Source organism: Heterocephalus glaber, unplaced genomic scaffold, assembly GCF_053883595.1.
Source record: "Heterocephalus glaber isolate CG9 unplaced genomic scaffold, H.glaber_assembly_v1.0 deba00000901, whole genome shotgun sequence".
NCBI lineage: Eukaryota > Metazoa > Chordata > Mammalia > Rodentia > Bathyergidae > Heterocephalus > Heterocephalus glaber.
Window position 1 is genome coordinate 2,789,939 of NW_028258171.1, and position 23,234 is coordinate 2,813,172.

A 23,234-nucleotide genomic window follows, 5' to 3' on the forward strand; every position below is an offset into this window, starting at 1 on the left:
AAAATAGTATCTGTGATGGAAATCTCCAAATTTCTTATTGTAATGTTAAGAAATGAATAAAATGTATTCTTACTATGAGAATCCCTAAGCTAAATGACTTCACTGGTAAATCCTACCAAACACATAAAGAAGAGTTAGCACATATTCAACACTGAGCTTTCAAATGAGAGAATAGGAGGGAAAATTTCCTAATTAATTCTATGAAGACAGTGCTACCTTCATACCCAAATCAGACAAATATATCACAATAAAACTATAAACCATATCACTTCTAAATATGAGCATAAAAATGCTCCACAAAATAAAGCAAATTAGATCTGGCAACATTTGAAAAGTGTCAGACACCATGACCTAGTGGAATTTACATCAGCAAGAATACAAGATTGGTTTGATATTTGCGAATCACTCAGTGTAATTCATCATATTCATAGAATATGAGGCAAAAGCCATGTGTTTGTCACAATACAACAGAAGAATTATTGGATAAATGCAATTCTTTTGCTTTTAGCGAAAACACTAAAAAATGTAAAAACAGGGGGGAACATGGTGGTTCTGATAATTGGCAACAATGAAAAATTTTTAATGGTGAAGTGCTGAAAGCTTTCCCCTAAAATCAAGCAACAAGTGAGGATGTCTCTTCTCCATAGTCTAGTCAACATTTTATAGGGGGTTTTAGTGAGATCAATTAAAAAAAAAAACAGGGATTGAGATTGCTAAGGAAGAAGTAACACAATCTTTATTCACAGAGGACATAACTTTGTATTTAGAAAAGTATTAAGTAGTAAAACAAAAATATTAGAACTAATAAATAAATTTATCAAGGATGCAGGGCAAAAGATCCATATAGAAAAATAGAATTGTCTTTCTATGCATTAGAAATGAAGAAATAAAAAAATCCAATTACATTTATAATAGTATTAAAATCCTGCAAATACTAAAAGGGAAAAGCAACACAGATTACAACAAAATATTTGAAAACAAATTAAAGAAAGACTTAAATACATGGAAAACATCCCATGTTCTTAGACCAGAAAAAAGAATATTTATAAGACAGCACTACTCTTAAACTAATTTACATATTTAATATAATTCATATCAACATTTTTTTGAAAATAGGTTCCAAAATTCATATGGAAATGAAAGGAACTAAAAATCACCAAAACAATCTTGAAAAAGAAGAATAAAGTTTGAGAATTCCCTATTCTGCTTTCAAAATTTTCTGTAAAATTACAATACTCATAACTGTGTCTTATTGTCATAAGGATAGATAAATGAAATAGACTATAGATTCCAGAAGTAAACTCTTATCTTTATCAATTGATTTATGATATGAGTGCTAAGACAATTCAACATGGAAATGACAGTCTTTTAAATGAATAAGCCAGCTGCATAAAACATAAAAAAATAAATGGAAGTCATAATTTTTTTAAATTTAAATTTTATTTTATTGGTACATTTTAGATATGCCATATAGTGACATTCATCATTGGAAATTTGCACCTTTACATAATCTCTCTTGGTTCTTATTTTTCCCCCTTCCCCTGCCCTCCCATCAACACCTCCATCCCTCCCTATTTACAAAGAGTTTGTTTCCATTTTTTCATCTTCTCATATTAATTCCATTCCCTTCTTTAATTTCACCCACACCTCCTACTTCCCCTTCCCTTTTGCCCCTTTTCTACTTATTTCACATTATCTATTATACCTTTTAGTCCTTATTTGCACTTTCAGTTTCTCACACTAGAGAAACTATTCAGTATTTATACATGTGTGTCCTATTTATTTCACTTAAGAGTATCACCACAATGTGTATCCATTTAGCAATAAATGTCTCTAATTTCTCTCTTTTATGGCTGAGTAGTACTCCATTTTATAAAAAAACACATTTTCTTTATCCAGTCTCCAGTTGATGGGCATTTGGGCTGTTTCCAAATTTTAGCTATTGCAAACTGTGCTACTATGAACATGAGTGCACATATATCACTGTGGTATGATTCTTTTAATTCTTTGGGGAAGATACCCAGCAGTGGAATAACGAGGTCAGATGGGACTTCCAGTCCTAGTTCTTTGAGGGATCTCCAAACTGATTTCCACAGTGCTTGCACCAGTCTACACTCCCACCAGCAGTGGAGCAGTGTTCCTCTTTTCCCATAGCCCCACCAGCATTTGTTATGGGTTGATTTCATGATAGCAGCCATTCTTCCTGGAGTGAGATGGAATCTCAGCGTTGTTTTCATTTATATCTCTCGAATGACCAGTGATGTTGAACATCTTTTCATGTGTTTATTTGCTATTTCTACTTCTTTGTCTGAGAAATGTCTGTTCATTTCAGATGCCCATTTTTGGATTGGATCTTTAAATTTGGGAGGTCTGATCTTCTTAAGTTCTTTATACATTCTAGATAGTAGACCTTTGTCTGAAGGACAGCTGATGAAAATTTATTCCCACATTGTGGGTTGTCTCTTCACACTGCTGGTGGTTTCTCTTGCTGTGCAGAAGCTTTTTAATAAGAAGAGATCCCACTTGTTGATTGTTTTTGCTACTTCACGGGTATCTGAGGTTTTGTTCATAAAATCTTTACCTGTACCAATGTCTTCAAGAGTTCTACCTAACCTCTGTTCCACCTGGTTCAGCGTTTCTGTTTTAATTTTTAGATCTTTAATCCATTTTGATTTTAGTTTAGTGCATGGTGAGAGATATAGGTTTAGTTTTAGTCTTTGGTCAGTTGAAACCCAATTTTTCCAGCACCATTTATGAAAGAGGCTATCTTTCCTCCAGTGAGGGTATTTGGCTCCATTGTCAAAGAAGAGGTGGCTGAGTGTGTCTGGAGTTGTTTCTGCGTCTTCTAATCTGTTCCACTGGTCCTCAGGTCTGTTTCTTTGCCAGTACTTTGCTCTTTTTTATCATAGTAGCTTTGTAGTATAGTTTCAAGTTGGGGGTTGTGATAACCCCTGCCATGTCTCTGTTACCTAGAATTGCTTTTGCTATTCTGGGTCTCTTCTTGTTCCAAATGAAGTTTTGGATGGTTTTCTCCAGGTCTGTGAAGTATGGAGCTGGGATTTTAATTGGGATTGCATTGAATGTATATAGCAGTTTTGGAAGTATGGCCATTTTCACTATGTTGATCCTTCCTACCCAGGAGCAGGGGATGTCTTTCCATTTTCTGATATCCACTCAATCTCTCTTTTTAGAGTGCTATAGTTTTCAGAGAAGTGATCTTTGATTTCTTTTGTTAGGTTGATTCCTAGGTATTTCAGTTTTTTGGATGCTATTGTGAAAGGAATTGTTTGCCCTATTTCTGTCTCAGTGAGTCTGTTGTTCGTGTAGAGGAAAGCTATTGATTTTTGTGTGTTGACTTTGTATCCAGCTACTCTACTGAATTTAACTTTTAAGTCTAGAAGACTTTTGGGGGCATTCTTGGGGTCTTCTATATAGAGTATCATGTTGTCTGCAAATAGTGACAATTTAAATTCATTTCCTATCTTAATTCCTTTTATTTCTTTCTCTTGTTTATTGCTGTGGCTAATGTTACCAGAAGTATATTAAACAGGAATGGTGACAGTGGACATCCTTGTCTTGTTTCTGATTTTTGTGTGAAGGATTTCAGTTTTTGATCATTTAGTATGATATTGGCTGTTGGTTTTTCAAAGATGGCTTTTATCAGATTGAGGTAGAGACTGTCTATTCTAATTTTTTGGAGGGTTTTTATCATAAATGCATGTTGGATTTTGTCAAATGCTTTTTCTGCATCTATTGAGATGATCATATGGTTTTTGTCCTTGGCTCTATTGATATATATTACATTGATTGATTCACGTATGTTAAACCATCTCTGTATCCCTGGGATGAATCCCACTTGGTCAGGGTGTATGATCTTCTTGATGATCTTTTTCATTCTACTTTCCAGTATCCTATTAAGAAATTTTGCATCTATGTTCATTAGTAAGATTGGCCTATAGTTCTCTTTTTCAGTTGGATCTTTCTCTACTTTGGGAATCAAGGTGATGCTTGCTTCCAGGAATGAATTCAGGAGTATTGCTTCCCTTTCAATTTCATTGAAGAGCTTGAACAGTAGTGGCAACAGTTCCTCTCTAAATGTCTTCAAGAATTCAGCAGTGAATCTATCAGGTTCTGGGCTTTTCTTAGTTGGTAAGTTTTTAAGTACATTTTCAATTTCATTGATTGATATTGGGTTGTTTAGAATTTTTAGGTTTTCTTCGTTCAACTTTGGTAATTCATATGTATCTAGGAATCTGTCCATTTCTTCTGTGTTGTCCATCTTATTGGCATATAGGTTCTTGCAGTAGGTATTGATGATCCTCTGGATTTCTGATGGGTCTGTTGTAATTTCACCCTTTTCATTCCTAATTGCATAGAATTGGGGCTTTTCTTTCCTTTTTCTTTTTTTTTGATAACGTTGGTTAAGAGTTTGTCAATTTTGTTTATTCTTTTGAAGAACCAACTCTTGGCTTCATTGATTTTTTTGTATCATTCTCTTAGTCTCCATTGCATTGATTTCTCCTCTGATCTTTATAATTTCCTCCCTTGTATGAGCTCTGGGGTTGTCCTGCTCTTCTTTTTCTAGGAGCTTGAGGTTCAGCATCAGGTTGTTTAATTGGGTTTACTCTGTTTTCCTAATATGAGTATTCAGTCCTATGAATTTTCCTCATAAGACTGCTTTCATTGTGTCCCATAGATTCCGATATATTGTATTGTCATTGTCATTTAATTGAAGGAACTGTCTGATTTCTTCTTTAATTTCCTCTGTGACCCATTGGTTATTCAGAAGTGTGTTGTTCAATTTCCATGTGTTTATGAAATTTTTGCAATTTCTTTTGCTATGGATCTCCAATTTCATCGCACTATGGTCTCATAATATACAGGGGATAACTTCAATTCCTTTGCCCTTACTTGAACATGTTCTATGAGTGAGTATGTGGTCTATTTTGGAGAACAAACCATGTTCAGCTGAAAAGAATATGTATTCTGATTTTGTGGGGTGTAGCAGTCTGTAAACATCTCCTAATTTCATTTGTTCAAGAGTTTGATTGAGTTCTAGTATTTCATTACTTATTTTTTTGTCTAGTTGATCTACCTATTTGTAACAGTGTGGTATTGAGGTCCCCCACTATTATTGTATAAGTGCATATATGGCTTTTCATGCCCATTGATATTTCTTTTATATAGTTGGGCACACTAGTGTTTGGTGCATAGATATTTATGATTGTCATCTCTTCCTCTTGGATTGTTCCCTTTACAAGGATGTAGTGTCCTTCTTTGTCTCTCTTAATCAGTGTTGGTTTTTATCCACTTGGTCTGCAAAGAGGATAGCTACTCCTGCTTTTTTTCGGGTTCCTGTCACATGGAGCATTGTTCTCCCCCCTTTAACTTTCAGTCTATGAGTTTCCTTTTGAATAAAGTGTGTTTCTTATATGCAGCATATTGTTGGATCTTCCTTCTTGACCCATTCTGCCAGTCTATTTCTTTTGATTGGTGAATTGAGAACATTAACATTGATGGTTATAACTGATACATATTGACTTATTATTATTATGACGTTTTCTTTTTGTTGGATTCTCCCCCTTTACATTTAATTTCTTGTCATGCCCAATGGATTCATTCTGCTGTGCTTGCTGGGGTTGTGATCCTCACTGTCTGTTCCTAGGATATTATCTAAAATTTTTTGGAGTGCTGGTTTGGTATTCATGAAGTTCCTAAGGTGCTCTTTGTCATGAAAGTATCTTATTTCTCCATCAATTTTGAAAGATAGTTTTGCAGGGTAGAGCAATCTGAATTGGAGATTGTTTTCCTTTAGGGCTTGGAATATATCACTCCAAGCTTTTCTTGCCTTGAGGGTTTGCATTGAGAAGTCTGCTGTGATTCTGATGGGCTTTCCTTTGTATGTGATTTGTTTCTTTTCTCTAGCTGCTTGTAGAATTTTGTTCTTCTGTTTGGTTTCTGGAATCTTAACTATTATATGCCTATGTGTAGATTATTTTTTTGATCAAGGCTAGTTGGAGTCCATATGCCTCACTTATCTGTACGTCAAGTTCTTTTCCCCTGCTTGGGAAGTTTTCTGCCATCACTTCTGTGAACAGTTTTTTTTATGTCATATGCACTCTCTCCTCTTTCTTCACTGACTCAGTCATTGATCAGTCTTATGTTATTCTTCTTTGCATCTTCTAGCAGCTGCTGGGTTGATTTCTCATTGTTCCTTACAATTTTAAAGTAATTTTTCTTTTCCTGTTCACTATTTGCAATCTTATCTTCTATATCTGAAATTTTGTCCTCACATTGGCTCATTCTGCTGTGTAGACTTACAAATGAGTTTTTAATCTCCTGGAAATCTCTTTGCATCTGTTTTATAGATTCCGTTTGTTTCCTATGTTGGGATTCCATCATGTTCCTGAGCTCCTCTCTGGATTTATTAATTATGTCTTGCACTATGGGCACAATCTCTGCTGTTATCTGAGAAATTATTTCTAATTTCATTTTTTCCAGATCTTCTTTTGTTGCCAGTGAGGGAGTCCACATGGTTGATCTTCAGATTGTTCCATCTCATTTACCTTTGGTGTTGCTGTGGTGATTTGCAAGTCTGGTTTTGAGACTTGTTTATGTATCTTCTCATTTTAACGGTGGGGGGGGTGCTTGCTGCTGGCATCTGCAAGGTTCACCTCCTGTGCACTGGGAGTGGTGGTAAGGCAGCCTGGAAGCCTCTTACTCTGCACTGGGAGCCTGGAAGTCATAAATTTGACAGCTAAAATTATAAACTTCTTCATGACTTAGATTAACCAACAGTTCCCTGAATATAACATCAAAAGCACAATAAACAAAAGAAAGAAATAAATTGTATTCTATGAAAATTCAGAAAAACTTTTGTACTTCAGAGGACAGCATAAAGAAAGCTAAAAGACAATGTATAAAATGGTAGGAAATACTGGAAATAATATATCTGATTTCAAAAAAGCTTGTGCCCAGAATATATAAAGAACTGTTACAACTGAAAAATGAAAAGACAGCCCAATTAAAAATAGCCAAATGATATGAATAGAAGTTTCTCCAAAGAATATTTAAAAATGATCTACATGCACATGAAAAAATAGCCAACCTCATTAGTTATTAGAAAAACACAAATCAGAATCATACCATCAAACACAAATCAGATAAATACCATTTAACATCTTCTGATAGCTAAAATTAAACAAAGAACAGATAATAAGTGTTGGTGAAGGTTGTTAGGAGATTTTCATCTTCTTCCATTGCTGTTGGAATAGTTAATGGGGTAATCACTTTGGCAAACAGTTTGATAATTCTTCCAAATGTTAAAAAGAGTTACTGTGATTGGATGTAGCAGTTTCTGTCATCCAAATGCTTTTTTTTTTTTGGTACCAGGGATCGAACTCAGGACCTTGCGCTTGTGAGGCAGGTGCCAGAACCACTGAGCTAAATCCCTGGCCTCATCATCCAAATGTTAATCACTGAGTTACCATGAAGTGGACCCTGCAGTTCCACTGTTGGATACAAACCCAAGAAGAATGAAAGCATGTATCAACCTAAAGCCCTGCATGTTGATGTTTATAGAGGCATTATTCATAATATCTCAAAGTGTAAACAACTCAAATATCTATTAACTGATGAAAATGGTGTATTAATATAGTGGAGTATTACTCCATAATAGATGTTTGAAGTACTGGTATATGCTAGAGCACAATTGAACTTTGAAAGCATTATGCTGGGTAAAAGAAACTAGTAGCAAAAGACTACTATCTATCTATCTATCAATTGATCTATCGATCTATCTATCTATTGATATATCTATCACTGTTGTCATCGATATATAATACCCAGAAAGGGCAAATCTACAGATCTAGAAGGAAGATTAGTGAATTAGTCTGGGAAAGAGAAAAGGAGTGGCTATTAGTAGATACAGATTTTTTTACAGTGTGATGAAAACATTTTACAATGATAGACTGATGATTCAAAATTCTGTGAATATACTCAAACCCACTGAAGTATATACTTTAAAAGGGGTAAAGTTATGGTAATGAACTATAACTCAAAATTGTTTCAAATTGAGATAAAGCCAACCTGACCTTTTGAAGCACATTTGAAGAATATCTACCATAAATTGTCTTCTTCAGGCTAAGAACTTTATAAACATTATTTATCTCATTTAAGATAACCACCATCATAGTTAGGCATTATTTTTGTCATTGTACAGACAAGGGGTTGTGATTTAGAAGTCGGCTATTTTGCATGACCTCACATCTAGCAAGTACTAGAGCCCAGGTCTTTTTGAAAAGCCTTTCTACTTCTCATTCTCCATTTTGACATTCAGTGAAAAGATGCTGCATTAAGCCAACTTCTACTCAGTTTGCTGCATTCCTGTTTTTGCTCTAGAAAAAGTGCTATGGAGATACTGACTGCTCTCATTCTACCTTTGATTATTGGGAAACCCAGTTTGAGAAAAGTGTCTATTTTCTCTTTCAATAACACATTGTTACTTGCTAATTTAGAATCTGATTAATCTGTGACATTCTTTTTATATAAATGGATTTGAGTACTGTTTATACAGGTTTTTATCTGTCTATACATAAAAACTTGAATCTGGAGTAAGAAAGATGGTTCTTTTGAGGAGGAGGATTTTCTTTGGTATAAAAATAAACCATTTTTTTTTCTCAAATTTGAGTGAGTTATATGTCTTTACCTGAAAACAGTTTGTAAAAGCAGCAAATATTCTTAGTTTTCAAATATCAGCATTAATTTTAGAGTTGGAGTTATACTGGAGCAGAGTTGGCTTTGAGAAAATTATACGTGTACCTGAGAAAATTAGATGTGCATCTGGGTGGGGTTTATTACTATTTTTCAAGTATAAAAGAACTGCAGATGGAATTCTTTGAAGAGGCAAACTATCTTAATACATTAATAATGATTCTTTATCCAGAACACTTCAGGAACAGGTACTTATCCTCTCTGGTCTCATTTTCCTAAAAGAAGCATAGTTTCAGTGAGTCCCGAAGATCCTTTACAGCTCTTTGATTATATGACTCTGACTGGTACACAGAGACACGCTTGCAATCCAATCATAGAAAGAGTTCTGCGGGATCATTAATGATTATTCATGGCTAGGGAAGCTGAGGTAACCTTGACTCTGAAAGCTGATCTTTCTCAGTGCAGAAGTGCACTCTCGTGTTGCAGTGTTTCTGTGCATGAGAAATGCCACCTGCCAGTCCTTGAAGGTCTCTGAGCACAAGAATCTGCTAGTGCCCTTCAGGTTGAAAAAATCCCCTGCAAGCGCAGCACAGTGTGCCTCTGGTGAGGGAAATCATATGGACGCCCAGGTTGATGTCTTTTAGAGCTTGCTGTATACATACCCTGCCTTTGCTTTGTATTTTTCATGAGATTCATGACAAATCCAGGATGCTTTACATTTTTTTTTAACTTTTTCAGTTTATGGGTTCTTTTTACTTTTAAAGATAATTCTTTTGAAGTTCATGAGTAGTTATAAATGAACATTTTTGCAGGGCCTTCTGATATCTCTAGTGGGATTCTGTAGCAAAAGTAGAGTAGATTATTTGAAAGGGGGAAAATGTGTGCCAGTACTAGTTCAATTAGAAAGATGTATAATGTTTCACAAGGTCACAGGCAGCTTTCATTCTTGTTTGATTCTTTTTGCCACTCTAGACACATTTACTTTTAGCAATCTAAATACAAATTATTCACGAGGTCTCTACTAGCATAATAGTTAGCAGTCTAAATTTGGGCCAATATTTCTTTAAAAATAGGTGCAATACTTTATACTTAAGTAATGAGATGAGATTAAAGATTATTAAAAATTACTTTAAAATTTTGTTGCTCACAATAACCAACATATGAAACTATCAAAATATGTACCAGTCAAAAAATGGATAAAGCAAATGTGCTTTATACTTATAGCATTCTCCCTGGGTCTCAGTTTTTTGGTTTGTTTTTTGGTTTTCTTTTTTGGTACCAGGGATTGAACTCAGGACCTTGTGCCTGGGAGGCAGTGGCAGAACCACTGAGCTAAATCCCCAGCCTTGGGTCTCATTTTTAAAAGGAAGTTCTGTATTGTACATCCAGTGTGATATATGTACAGTATTGGTCAGCATTAAAAAAGGAAATAAATTTTGTAATATCTAATAACATGGATTAACCTGGTGGATATCGTGTTATGTGAAATAAACCAGTCATAGGAAGACAAGTACTACCCAATTCCACATACTTGAAGCATCTAAAATAATGAAACTCGTTGAAGCAGCTCGTAGAATGGGGGTTGTAAGGACCTGAGTGGGGGTGGAGAATGGAGAGTTATTCAGTGGTATGAAGTTTCAGTTAAGCAAGATAAATGATTCTGGAGATCTGGTGTAGAACATAGAGCCTGTAGTTAACAGTACTATATTGTGAACTTTAAAATTAAGAGGGTAAAGCTCATTTAAGCATTATTACTACAAAAAACAAGGGAAAATAAGACAAAACCCAAACAAACTTCAAAGGGACACAGGGAAACTTTTAGAAGTGATGGGTATATTTGTCACCTTGATTTTGGTGTTAGTTTCACCTGTGTATGCACGAGTCTCCAAACATATCAAATTGTGGTTCAGTTGTACATTTTATAGGTATATGCATATGTTCAAACTCATCAAATCACAGTTTTTTGTATATTAACTATTCTTCACTGAAACTGATGATAAAAAACAAATTGTCTTGAAATCCTGATTTGTAATGATTATTTTGGTAGAGAACTGGAAGGAGTCAAGGGTGCTTAGTGAGCAACCATCTAATGGAAAACATTGAACAGGTTTCTAGAAGCTAAGCATTTTTGTTGCTAGAAGTTCTCTGGACAATTATATTCTAAATTATTGCTGCTTATAACTTGAGGAGTTTCCAAAAGAACTACAAACCAATAGCAATAACCCAAAGAACACCAGTTTGGACCATGCAATCTCTTAGAAGACACAAAAACTTTCCGTACCTCTAATCATATATTACAGTTTTTACTAACACCTTTTAGGAATAAGAGTAATATAAACTCAATGTGAGCGGGCAGGGATTTAGCTCAGTGGTTCCACTGCCTGCCTCACAAGTGCAAGGTTCCAAGTTCAATCCCCGGTACCGAAAAAAAAAAAAGAACAATCTCAATGTAAAAATTTTTTGAAAATACAAAATATGCAGAGTAGAAGATTAAGAAATAATTTTTGCTATACTTGATATTTTCCATTCGAAATGTGATAGTCTTCTTTCTTTCTTTTCAATTAAAGAACAAGAATAGGAAAAATTTGTTTCTCAAGATTTATTTTCTCCTTTTCTTTAATGAAAAATTGATACAGTGAGATCATTTTAAACTATTAACAAGCAAATAGTTATATAAAACTTATATTAATGCTATGGGCAAAACAATAAAAGCTTTTAAGTTGTTGAACTTTCTGAGTTTGGAGTCTTTATAGGCTAAATTTTAGTCTTCTATAAGTAAAAAACTAAAGCCTGTGTGATTTTAATAATAATACAGTATGCTTCTAGCCAAATGTGAATCAGAACATACATGTGTACCAAGAATGTAAATAGTTCTGCTAGGCTCCCTAGCGTAGTAACAAAATATTTTCCTATCTCAGATTCTGGCTTCACTCATTGAGCACTACAGTGAAAATGGCAAGTGTCTGAGAGTGATGGCATGTACTGTTGGGTAGAAGGGGGAGAATAGACTTTGATTCACAAAAAAGCCTTTAAAAATAAGATGAAGATTTTATCAGACAAATGTATTATGTGACCTTGTCCATAGGCAGAAAGAGTGCAAATAATCTTTCAATCAACCTTTGTCCTATGTGAATCTAGCTGATTATTTGTGACAAATTTTAGCTGAAAAGTTATGGGAGATGATTCTGAGGGAGTTGCAGCAACATGATTCTGTAATTCCAAGAGAAACATGTTCACACATGAGGAAATGCTCGATATTGCCTGGCTCATCTGTATTCTGGGCCTTTTATAGTTCAGATTTCTGGGTTGCTTACTTGTGAAACTTAAAAGTTATGCCTTGGAAAGTAGGAAAACACCATGGCTGTTAGATATGAGAAACAGACAATGTATTTTTGTAAAACTGAGAAAGAATAAATATAGGTAAGGAAGTCTCAAAGGAACAAAGTTTTAGCCAAATCTTGAGCTGTTGTCTCAGTAGCAACTTAGCAAGATCTTTTTGTTGACTGAACTGAATATTAGCTGTGTCTTTTGCACATTCTCACATTTTTGTGGCCTCACATATGCATCACTCTTGGCCTACACACATCAGGTAGGTCGAATGATTCCACTACTGGTATCCACAGCCAGCATTCACTGATGTTCCCAAAGCACTAAATATGCAATTGGATGCTTCTCACTTGGATCATAAAAGAACACTAAAGGAGGCAAGGAAAGCTTTACTGAAACTTGAAAGCTTAATGGATTTTGTGAGATAAATACATTGGAGATAAGGGATTTTTATGGAGAGGAGAACAGATGCTAACATCCAATAGGAAGTTGCTGCAGTAATCCTGGTTAAAAAACAATGAAATAGAAACACTAAGGCTATTGCCTGGGAAATAGAATAAGAGAATGGTTTGATATATAATTTTGTGGTAGAATCGAGACTATTTAAGTATTGAAAAGATGTTAACAGGAGATGAAAGTAGGTGAGAAAAGGAACAGCTAAGAGAAATCACAGCTTCCTAGTATAGACAGGTTGATGGTACAGCTTTCGTTCATAGTGCTGATGAGTTTGTGTGCTCTGTATGTGAAATCTTGCATTCAGCACGCTTATAAACACACTGAAGTGGAACTATATAATGAACAGTTAGGCTACAGATAGGGAAATTAGAAGAAAGTGAAGATAGAGGTTTTTATTTAGTCGGTAAGTGACTATAAGTATACAAGAGATTGCCAAGAATTACTATAAAATTATAAAGAAGTAGGACAATGAGTGAAAACTTAGGGTAATATTGATATTTAAGGTGTAGGGAAAGTAGAAGAACATGGAAAAGAAACCGAAAAGAGATAAAATAGTATCAGAAGTGTAGTTGGGGAAGGTTTTGGAGATGGAGAGGTCAATGTATCAAATAATATGGGGGTCTCACTGAGAAAGTAAGTGGATTAAATAAGTATATTTTAGTAAGTAAGTATATTTTAGAGAGGAAAGGGAATTAGCCAACTGGATCCCAGGGAGAGAGCATTCTAAGCAGAGAAAAATGTACATTACAGCAAATGCTCAAGGTGGAGTATGTGCCCCAGGTGTCAGGATTTGAAAGAAGGCTATTAAGTATGCAGCCAGAGTCATCAAGGAAAAACAAAGTCAGACCAAGGTCAGTTGGGTTTTGTGGGGTCTTGTCTGCCTCTTATTAGTAGAGAGAAGGAGTCATTCACAGGTTTTGATCAAAGGAGTCAGTCTCACTTGCATTTGACAGTGTGATTCTGCTGCTGGATTAAGAATGGATACTGTGGAATCCAGGAGAGTAGAAGGAGACCCAGAAAAAGGCTATCTAAAGATGTAAAAGATATTGGTTGGTTAGCTCAGATGACAATTAGCCCATCAGTGAAGTGGAAAGGAATGGATAAATTCCGGCTGTATCACAAATATAGAGTCCACACTACAGTATTTCCATTATGACAGTATAATCTTGTACGGTAGTCAGCTGTACTACACATTTGGCAAAGGACCTTATAAAAATATTTTTAAAATATTTCAATTGACTAATAGATTGTCTTAGACTGACCTTCTCTCTAAAGTTTCTGACAATTGGTATTGCAATGATGGCTTTTTAAATCACTGGACCCTGAAAATATAATACATCTGATAGGTTATGTACCTAAGAAAGATAACTTGTGATGTAAGAGAGCTGTATTTTTCCCACTGATTTTGAAGGTAGTCTCTCATACAGACTCAGAAATTCCACAAATAACCAAATACAAATACTACATTGATATCAATCCTATGGATTATGCTAGCCTGTATGGTATACTTTGTCAGCCTCCTTGTTATAAATTACAGTCACATTTTAATGCTTTAAATCCTGAGACATGTAGTATTGTCATCATTGTCCAAGGCCTTTGGTAGGAGGCTGTTATGAATCCAAAATTTAGTTCATAAAAGAGGCACATTTGGAGGGCTTTATAATATTGATTGAAATACACACTGTCCAAGAAAATTACAATTTTCATGGCTTGATCATATAATACAGTTCTGCAACAATGTTGATTCTGTTCATCAAATTTAAGTTCTAAACAGATAGCTCTAGAATGCTTTTCTGATTAGGTTAGATAAGTATGCCATATTTAATCACCCAATTATATTTAAATGGGATTACTGTTACTGGAGTATGTTGTGTTGGGTAAAGACAAGTAGATGTGATAAGCAAATATTTAATGCAAAAATTTAATTTATTTTACTAATATAACAAAACTGTGAGAATCTTACTTTTGGTTGACATTCTAAATTATGATATACAGCTAAACACACACACGCAAACACATGTGTACCCTAAGCTCACGTAATTTTATAATTAGTCATTTGATCAGTTGGTAGAATTAAGGACAATATAACTAATGCTTTTGTAGCTATTGTAGAATATGATTTATTGAAGTATTGGTAATTTAATAATGACATAAATTGGTTTTCTATAGTTCACCTCCGGTTTACAATTTACATGAATATTATGAAATCTGTGTTTGATTAAGGGTCTGACCAATGCCTTTTTATTAAGGCTAAACAGAAGGAATCTAAAGATGGTAATTGTAGTTTATAATTAACTTATAAGTAATTGTAGTTTATAACATAATTATAAGTGAACAGATTACCTTAGTAGTTTGTGAGCTAACTTTGTGTTAACACATGCATTTGATAACACATGCATTTGATAGTTGACAAAACTATTTCAGAATACAGTGAAAAATTGAGCTGTTTAGAAAACACAGCTAAAGTTTGCTGCTGTGCCCCAAAGGGACTAGTATGATTTCTCTGCTAAGTAGATGAACATTTTTTTAAAACAAAACACCTTGTGAGACCTCTTTATGTTGGAAAACAAGAGCCCTTCTGGGTATGGTTTTGAAGGAGACTGATGACTAGGATGCTCAGTATCAGAAATAAATGGTTATTTGAAGGTGAAAGTGAGAGAGGAGAGAAAAAAAGAGGGTCAGAAACAATAGCAAGTGGGGACAGTAGAGAAATATCAAGAGTGAGAAATTCCCTGGAGAGAGATGATTAAAGAATTGTCCATACTTAGTTTTTCATTATTTCTTATCAGGAGCTATAATCATTGGCATCTTGCTTGATCACAAAAATCTTTAGTAGTATATGCTCTATACATAAATTTCTTGACTGATGTTTTGATAAATCAAAAAGCTATGTGTTTGAGGCTGTGCTGAGTGAAGGCAAGAGAATAAATATGTTGGGTCAGACACAATCAAACAACAGTGAGACAAAGAAAATCAGAATTAGATATGACAAAATGCAAGCCTGCAGGTTCTAGCAAAATTTTGCTTTAGGGGATTTGCTTTGCCTTAATAGGAGATAAGGGTGAGAGAAGCTCATAAAGCAGACTGAGGCCTCAGCTGACATGTGGATGGGACTTGCCTTTGACTCGCCACACAAAAGTCATTTCTTTTATATTCAGAAATCTTAAACCACAATTTTAGATGGAGAAGGCCTTGTTTTAAGTCGGTTAGTGGAGGCAGTTAGGCATTCCTAGGCTCCTTAGAGTTTTGTCTCTGAGATATTTCAAACATTTTCAAAGTCTAACCAAATTTGAATAGCTTCTTGTGATAAGGTGACATGAGCTAAGTAATCTGTCAAATATCTGCTCTGTAATGGAATTATATCCACCCAGTGGGTAATTCGGTAATGGTATCTTATGCTGATCTGAAGCTCTGATTAGCAGTTAGATGTCTTTGATGGAAAGAGAGGGAGAAAACAATTATTAAACATTTTAATATCCATTTCTGCTCCTTTCTCTGGGGCTGAGGTGAACTCTCTTTTCAAAGCCATCTGTGTTCCCAGAGCAGGGCCTGAAACTTCAGAATGGCAGTAAATCCTGCTGGTTCTCAAAGCCAAGTTGCTCGCAGATGTCTGCTTCACTATCAAATTAATAGTCATGGCTCAGCTGTCTTGTAACCACAGCCAGTGACAAAGGCACCTACAGAGCGGTGGCCACAGACAGAGTGTCCTTAGAGAGCTCTCATATCCCTTGGTGTGCTTTGAAAGGGAGAGAGTGTCTCCTACAGTAGGACCTGGAGGAGCTTGAAGGGTCTCCAGGTCTGTCAGGTCTGTCCAGTCCCTAGCAAATGAGCTTGCAGCTACAACCCTTGATGGAGTTTAGCCTGTAAATAGTATCTTGGAGGAATCTTAGTCCAAACCACAGGTCTCAGCCGAATCTCCTGCAGAGTTCACTCCTAGGAGGATTATGCATTGTGTGTTGTCTTTCTGTCAGTCTGTGCTTATTTTCACTTAATTTTCACCATGAAAAGTAAAGTCCAGAATCTTATTTCATGTGTTTTAAAATTCATTAAATTTATTGGTACATACAATATGATGACATTCATCATTGGCAGTTTGTACCTTCACATGATGTACCTTGGTTCTTATTTCTTTTCCCCCATTCCCCTGCCCTCCCTTCAATCCCTCCACCCCTCCCTATTTACAAAGACTCTTTCTGTTTTTTCCTTTTCTCATATTTATTCCTTTCCCTTTTTTCCTTTCCCCTACCTCTTCCACTCCCTCTTCCCCTTTGGACCTTTTCTTCCTATTTCACATTATCTATTATTCAGCTACTTTCAATAGCAAGAAGAAGAGTCTTTGGCCTAGGAAACATATTTGGTCCTGATTTTCAGCAACTAACTCTTCTTTGAAATTTATATTAAATTTATTTTTAAATGATACACAAAAACAAAATTATGCATATTAATGGGTAGCAAGGGTAACTTTTTGTTCCTATCTGTCACTTAGCATATGTTTGCCAACTCTATCTGTTCTTCCCTCCCCTCTACTCTTTCCATTCTCTGGCAGTCTTACTGAACACTTATCATAGGCACAAATGCAAGAAGTTGCAGGGTGATAGTACTTGAACAGTCTTTCTCTCAAAAATGTCTAAAATGACCCCCTTGAGAATAAAAATCAAAGTTTTTATCCTCTTGCCCAACATAAAGAAAGTGTTCCTTACATTCAAATGATTTCCTCTTGTCTGTATGGATCTACAGAACTAAATCTTGAAGGAGGAGAAAGAGAAGCCAGTGTTGGAGTGGAAGATCTGAAGAAAGACATGGCCCCTGGTTAGGGCCAACAACAGAGGTTTTAAATCTTAGCAATGATCCCTGTCAAAATATATATATACTCTACCCAATCAGAAGTTCATTGCTAAAAGAATTTTTGTGTGAGCACCATAATAGAATTATATTTTAGTTTATTTTGCCCAATTTTCATGATGATTTCTTTAAAAATATGTTCATGGAATTCAAGGAGTCTATGACAATTAAGGTGGAAAGTCAAAATGATTAGCTTGGGAGCCATCTGGGGATTATGAAGCACATTTCTGGGTGTATCTGGGTGGGTCCTAGAGGCGTGACCTGGGCATCTATATCTGGTCCCCAGCCCTTCCCTGAGGGGTGCAGTTCCTTTGTTTTGTATCCTGGCAGCCAAGAGCTAGGCATCTTTGCTTTACCCCACCTTTCCTCCTTAATGTTCCTGCCTTGAAGCCAACTAATCATAGACTGAATCCTTTGAAACCATGAGCTTAACTCCTTTTAAGTTATGGGTGTTAGGTATTTGGTCCCAGCAATGGGAAAACTCACTAATACAAGTCCATGGGGGAAATTTCATTTAAAAATGTCTATGAAATCATCAAATCTGACTTCATCACTAATTAATTAGTTATGTCTGCTCTGACATCCCACTGGTGTTTTGAGGATCATAACATTTTAATGTTTTCCTTTTCAGTATAAAATCCTATACAAATTCAGATCTTGTATGTTATAAAGTGGTAGTTAAGATTCTGGTCTTTAAAGTCAGATCCTGGATTTGATTCTTTTTTCTGTCATATTAATTGTAGTTTGGGACATGCCGCTTAATATTTCTGAAGCCCAGTTATTTCATTACCTAGCACCTATTAAGAACAAAGCATATACCTACTATTCATAATTAGAATATTATTTTTATTATATTGTGGCTGATTGTAGGACAAACCTGGTCCATAAAATAATAAAAATGACCTTGTCTTGTCAACCTTGAGTTTTTTGGCAATACTTTAGGTAGATTATCTTCAGAATGTATTTTCAAGTGATAAATGGCATGATTTATTTATAAGAATGGGGAGTATTCTTTCTATATTAGAAAGAAAATTACATTCAATTTTTCCAAGACAGAAGTAAAACAAAATTCCATTGTGATCCATAAACTATTAAACAAAAAACCCAAACTACATGAATTAACATCTTTTTGGTACTTAGTGACCTTCAGGAAGAGTCAATTTAATGTGGCAGCCACATTACTGGTTCCTGCACAAATAGAATATTGAAACAAGCCAATGGGAATAAGCAAGGTGAATGTGACAGGTGCCGAGTATGGTACACAGAGCAAGTGCGATTTTGTGTACTGGCACTTGTGGCAAATAATGGCTCTAGCAAAGATGGTGGTCTGTGTGTAGAAGAACGTTTCAGCTCCCAGTCTCTTGAAACTACTAAAGACCAAGAAAGGAGCTGTGTTTGGACAAAGGTCTTGAATTTGAAGAAGGATAGAGTTAGGAGTATCTTACTTGACTCCTAGATATATTGTTTAAAACAATTACCTGGGTTGCTGTGAGAATCTATCTAAATGGAGACTAAGGAATAAGGTGAGTCAAACTGAGGATTCTCTGAGAGTTACAAGAAATAATGATGGTCTTAAATAACATGGCTCTTTAGTATGGGAAGCATTAAGGAAAGAGCAGCATGTATTTCAGGGGAGGGTGCCAATTCATGTAGATTTGATGAAATTCTCTGATGTTTATCCCCCAAAATGTTCCAAATGTCACAAAAGATTAATTTTATTGTATTTATACCAATTAAAGTGAGAGACGTTTAGCCACTGTGAAGCTGGTAACTAAAGGGATTCTTTATTCAATAGTAGAAGGCATCACCCTTGTCAAGCGGTCTTGACTTGCTGTAACCCAGGGAATACTTTTTCTATTTTATTCTGGTACAAAAATGATGCATGTTTGGTAGAAACTATCCTTCAGGGTTTGAACTTGGATCTTTCCGTAGGCTACTGATACACTTTTGGTGTGATACTCTCTTGCAGTGCAGAGTGGGGAGCTGCAGCTCGAAGTCAGCCATGCGATCTCAGGGAAAAAAAGCTCATGCTCTACTGAGTGCTACTTGGTGCCAAGAGAGCATGTTTGACAGGTGTATCCAGTACATTTTTTATTTAGGATAGTTTCAATTTATGTCAGTATATAAAGATAGAATCCCATCATAACCGGAGGAGCAGCTCTATAAGTAGCCGTTTTGATTTCGTGCTCTCATTTTCTCTTTGGTTTGCCTCTTAATGTAGGATGATTTCAAACTTTTTCTTACTCTCTCCATCTCCTCTTTTTCTCTACTTTCCCCCTAGTAATCACTTTGACTCTAAGCTTTGTTTTTATGCTACAGGTATTTGACCCACCACTGGCTGTACAAAAATAGTACATATAGATCCCTGCCCTAATTTTGCTGTTAGGATAGAAAGGTAAGGCAGCTCGCAGTGTAATAAAGGCTTCACAGTGCCTAGTGTGATGTCTTATAGTTGCAAAAAGAGGCAACATTTGAGGTTCCATGCAGGCTAAGTGAGTGTATGAGGGAGCATTTCAGAAATGGGAACTGCGAGGGCTCAGGCATGGTGTGCAAAAGTGGGGTATTCTGGGAGACCTGTTGGTCATTTTGTGTGAAATATAGAGTGTATGTTGGCACGTGCAGCAGCTGAGGTTGGATAAGTGGGTTTTTAATGATTTTATGTTTTCTCCTGCTGGTAATGGACAGCAATAAGAGATTTTTAAACACTCAGCGGTTTATCTTATTTCTTTTCATGGCTTTTGCCATCATCCCTAAGTCAATTGTTCCCAAATCCTTACCTGCGGTTCTGACTTTGTTCCTCTGCATCATAATTGTATTTGAAAGTGCTGACTTACTAGTGCAAATATTACCTTGCTGTTGTAAGTCCAGTTTAAACAAAGTTACTCTGTTTTTTGGAGTTGTTTCTCCACTTGTGCTTCCCTCCTTGTTCCGTCATGTTGCTATTTTTCCAAGTAAATGAGCCTACATCTTAGGGTCACCTTCCCTTTTTATGTCAGTTTCCAGTCATCTTGTGTTCAGCAATCCTATAAACTTTGTTCCCAGAACTTCACTCCCATTTCCCTGTTTCTGTTCCTACTGTCACTGCCACATGGCTCAGACTGCCATTCTTTCTCATCTGGACTTTTGCAATAGCCTTTTAATAACTGATTGTCTTCTTTTTCATTTCTAACCTAGTGCCTGTAAAAGCACCAGAATTTTCTTCCTGAAGATAATCTTATCACATAATGCTACTTTCAAAAGCTTTTAAAGTGAGAGATGTTCTCACCTCTTACAAGATACAGTATGGATTCATTGGTACCACATTTAAGGTGCATGTTCATCATCTGTATTATTTACTTCTAGAAGAAAATTTTCTTTGCTTTTCCTTACAATCATTTTTAATAAATAATCCTTGTCAGAAATCATCATTCCCAGTGCCACCATAATGCTTTAAAAAAAACCTTATTGATACATCACATCTTGCCTTACATTAAAATTAACTTTGTTCTTTTAATAGATTATAAATTTTGGGGAAGATGGAGTTTATTAGTTACTTGTTGCTGTGTAATAATTTACCCTGACATCCAGCAATGTAAGACAATGCCCATTTATTATCTCACAGTGTCACTGGGTCAGGAATCCAAACTCAGCTTAGCTGAATCCTCTGGCTTAAGAGTCTCTCATGTGGATGCAATCGAAGTGCCAGAAGCTTTGGTCATCTTAAGGTTCATTTGAGGCAGAACTTGCTTCTGAGCTCACTCAGTGTTTACTGCAGTATTCAATGCCTCCCAGATTTTAGGGCTGGGAGTCTCCATTTCTCACCGGTTTGGGCAAAGGTCTTCCTCAGTTACTGCATCTGAGTGTCTTCATAAGGCGGCTTGCAACATGGGAGCTGGCTTCAAAGAGAGCCTGCCAGAGAGGGAAGAATAAGCCAATCTTTTAAAACCTAATCCTGTAAATGATACCCCATCACCAGTGCCGTATTATGTTTGTTACAAGCATGTCATTGTTTCTCTTATATGAGAAGCCCAACACATAAATAAAGAGTAAAATAAAAGATCGATAATAGGAAAAAGAGAGATAGATCTTTTGCAAAAGGAAAGGGGACACAGAGATAGGGAGAGGGAGAGGGAGAGGAGAGAAAGGAAAGGGGATGAGAAAAGGAATTAAGATGTGCTATGTACCTGTACCAAGTTCCTACAAAAGATGTAATCATGTACTGCAAACATGTACCAATAAAAATCAAAATTAAAAAAAGAAGCGTGTCACTAGGCCTAGTCCACCTTCCAGGAGAGTGGATTATGTAAGGGCATGGACACAAGCACACCTGGTGTCATGCAGAATCCTGGATGAAGATAATGACAACATGCCAGAGAGGGAGGGAATGAGGATAAAGAGACGGAAATTACCCATAGTGCCACCCTCCGAATTTCACTTGAAGTCAACAACAAAAATATGTATAGGACAACGGCTCCAGGTAACCTCCAATTTTGTCAATATTTTAAATTTTAAAATTTTATAAAATTAGATATTTCTTTAAACATTTCAAAATTAAGGTCAAGTTTGAAATGGATTTCTCTGTAGAGATGTATAAATCTGAAATTTATTTCTGTTCATAAACTTAAAAAGTTAAGAAAATATATTTTTCTTATATTAGCTTAAAATAATTAACTTTTCCTATCTTTATGAACAAATGAATATTTTGATAGGTATTATAGACCCAACTTTCAGGGGCTTATTATTGTATTCTAGCTGTTATTTTTTTTATTTCAGAAATTTTATATTTGACTCCAGTGAATTATTTTATGTCTTCTCAAAGTTATAAACAAATTAAGAGTATAATATAAAAAGAGAATAAATAAATTCTGTTAGAATTAGTCCTGGTGATTTCATTCGCTACTTAGGTCAAAATAACCTCAATTTCATCTTTTTTGTGAGTGTATTATCTATTTTTGAGATGATGATTGAGAAAGAAAGAATAAAGCTTAAGCTCCTAGAGGAGCCAAATAATTGGACTTTGAATTTATAAAATTCTTTCCTTTTAAGCTGACAATAGCGATAAAAATTTGCATTTGGGCCTGGAAAACATGTAAATTTGCTAAATGAAGAAAATTGTGAATTAAATTAAGAAAAGTTTTACTCTATTTTTATACTATTGAAACTATTTAACCTGGATTATACAATTTTTTTTCAGGCAATTTATTGCTGAATCAACTTTTTCAGATTCTTATAAATTTCTCTAGATCTTTTCTTTCCTGAGCTCTTCTCATCTTCTGGTATGATTTTAAAAGGATAGTTTCAGTTCTGCTTAGGAATATATTATCAAGCCCTATCACCAGTCTCAATTGTATACTTACATTTTCTCAACTTAGCTTCTTGATCAGACAAACTCATTTGGATTAGGATTTTCAGGTAGTATGAGAATAACTTTTAAATTGGTTTTAAGTAATGCCAATTTTACCACATTTCCAAATATGCTGAGTCTCCATAATGAGAGATGAAGTACAGTGTCAAAAATAAACTATATTTGCTGTTTCTTTTAGGAAAATGAAATGTTTCCTAAATATTAATACCTACATAGTTACTAAATTTCTTAGTACTGGCTTTGCAGATATACTTTGTTATAGATTACTGTTTTTAATCAGAAAAGGCTTAATTATGAAAAAATGTGATATAAAAATACCAAGAATGTGCAGTTATAGCAAAATACTAAAAAATGTCCATATACCTATCCTGTATAGGGGTATAGTAATTACTACCTACAGAAGCACTGAACCATGAGTGCATCTTTAAATTATTTTACATAGGAAATTTGATTGTTTACAGTTCACATTCAATTTTTCTCAGGTAGTAGCCTGATGCTTACAAAAGTAACCTGATGCTTACAAAGCATCAACTTTGTAAGTTAGTTCCAACTA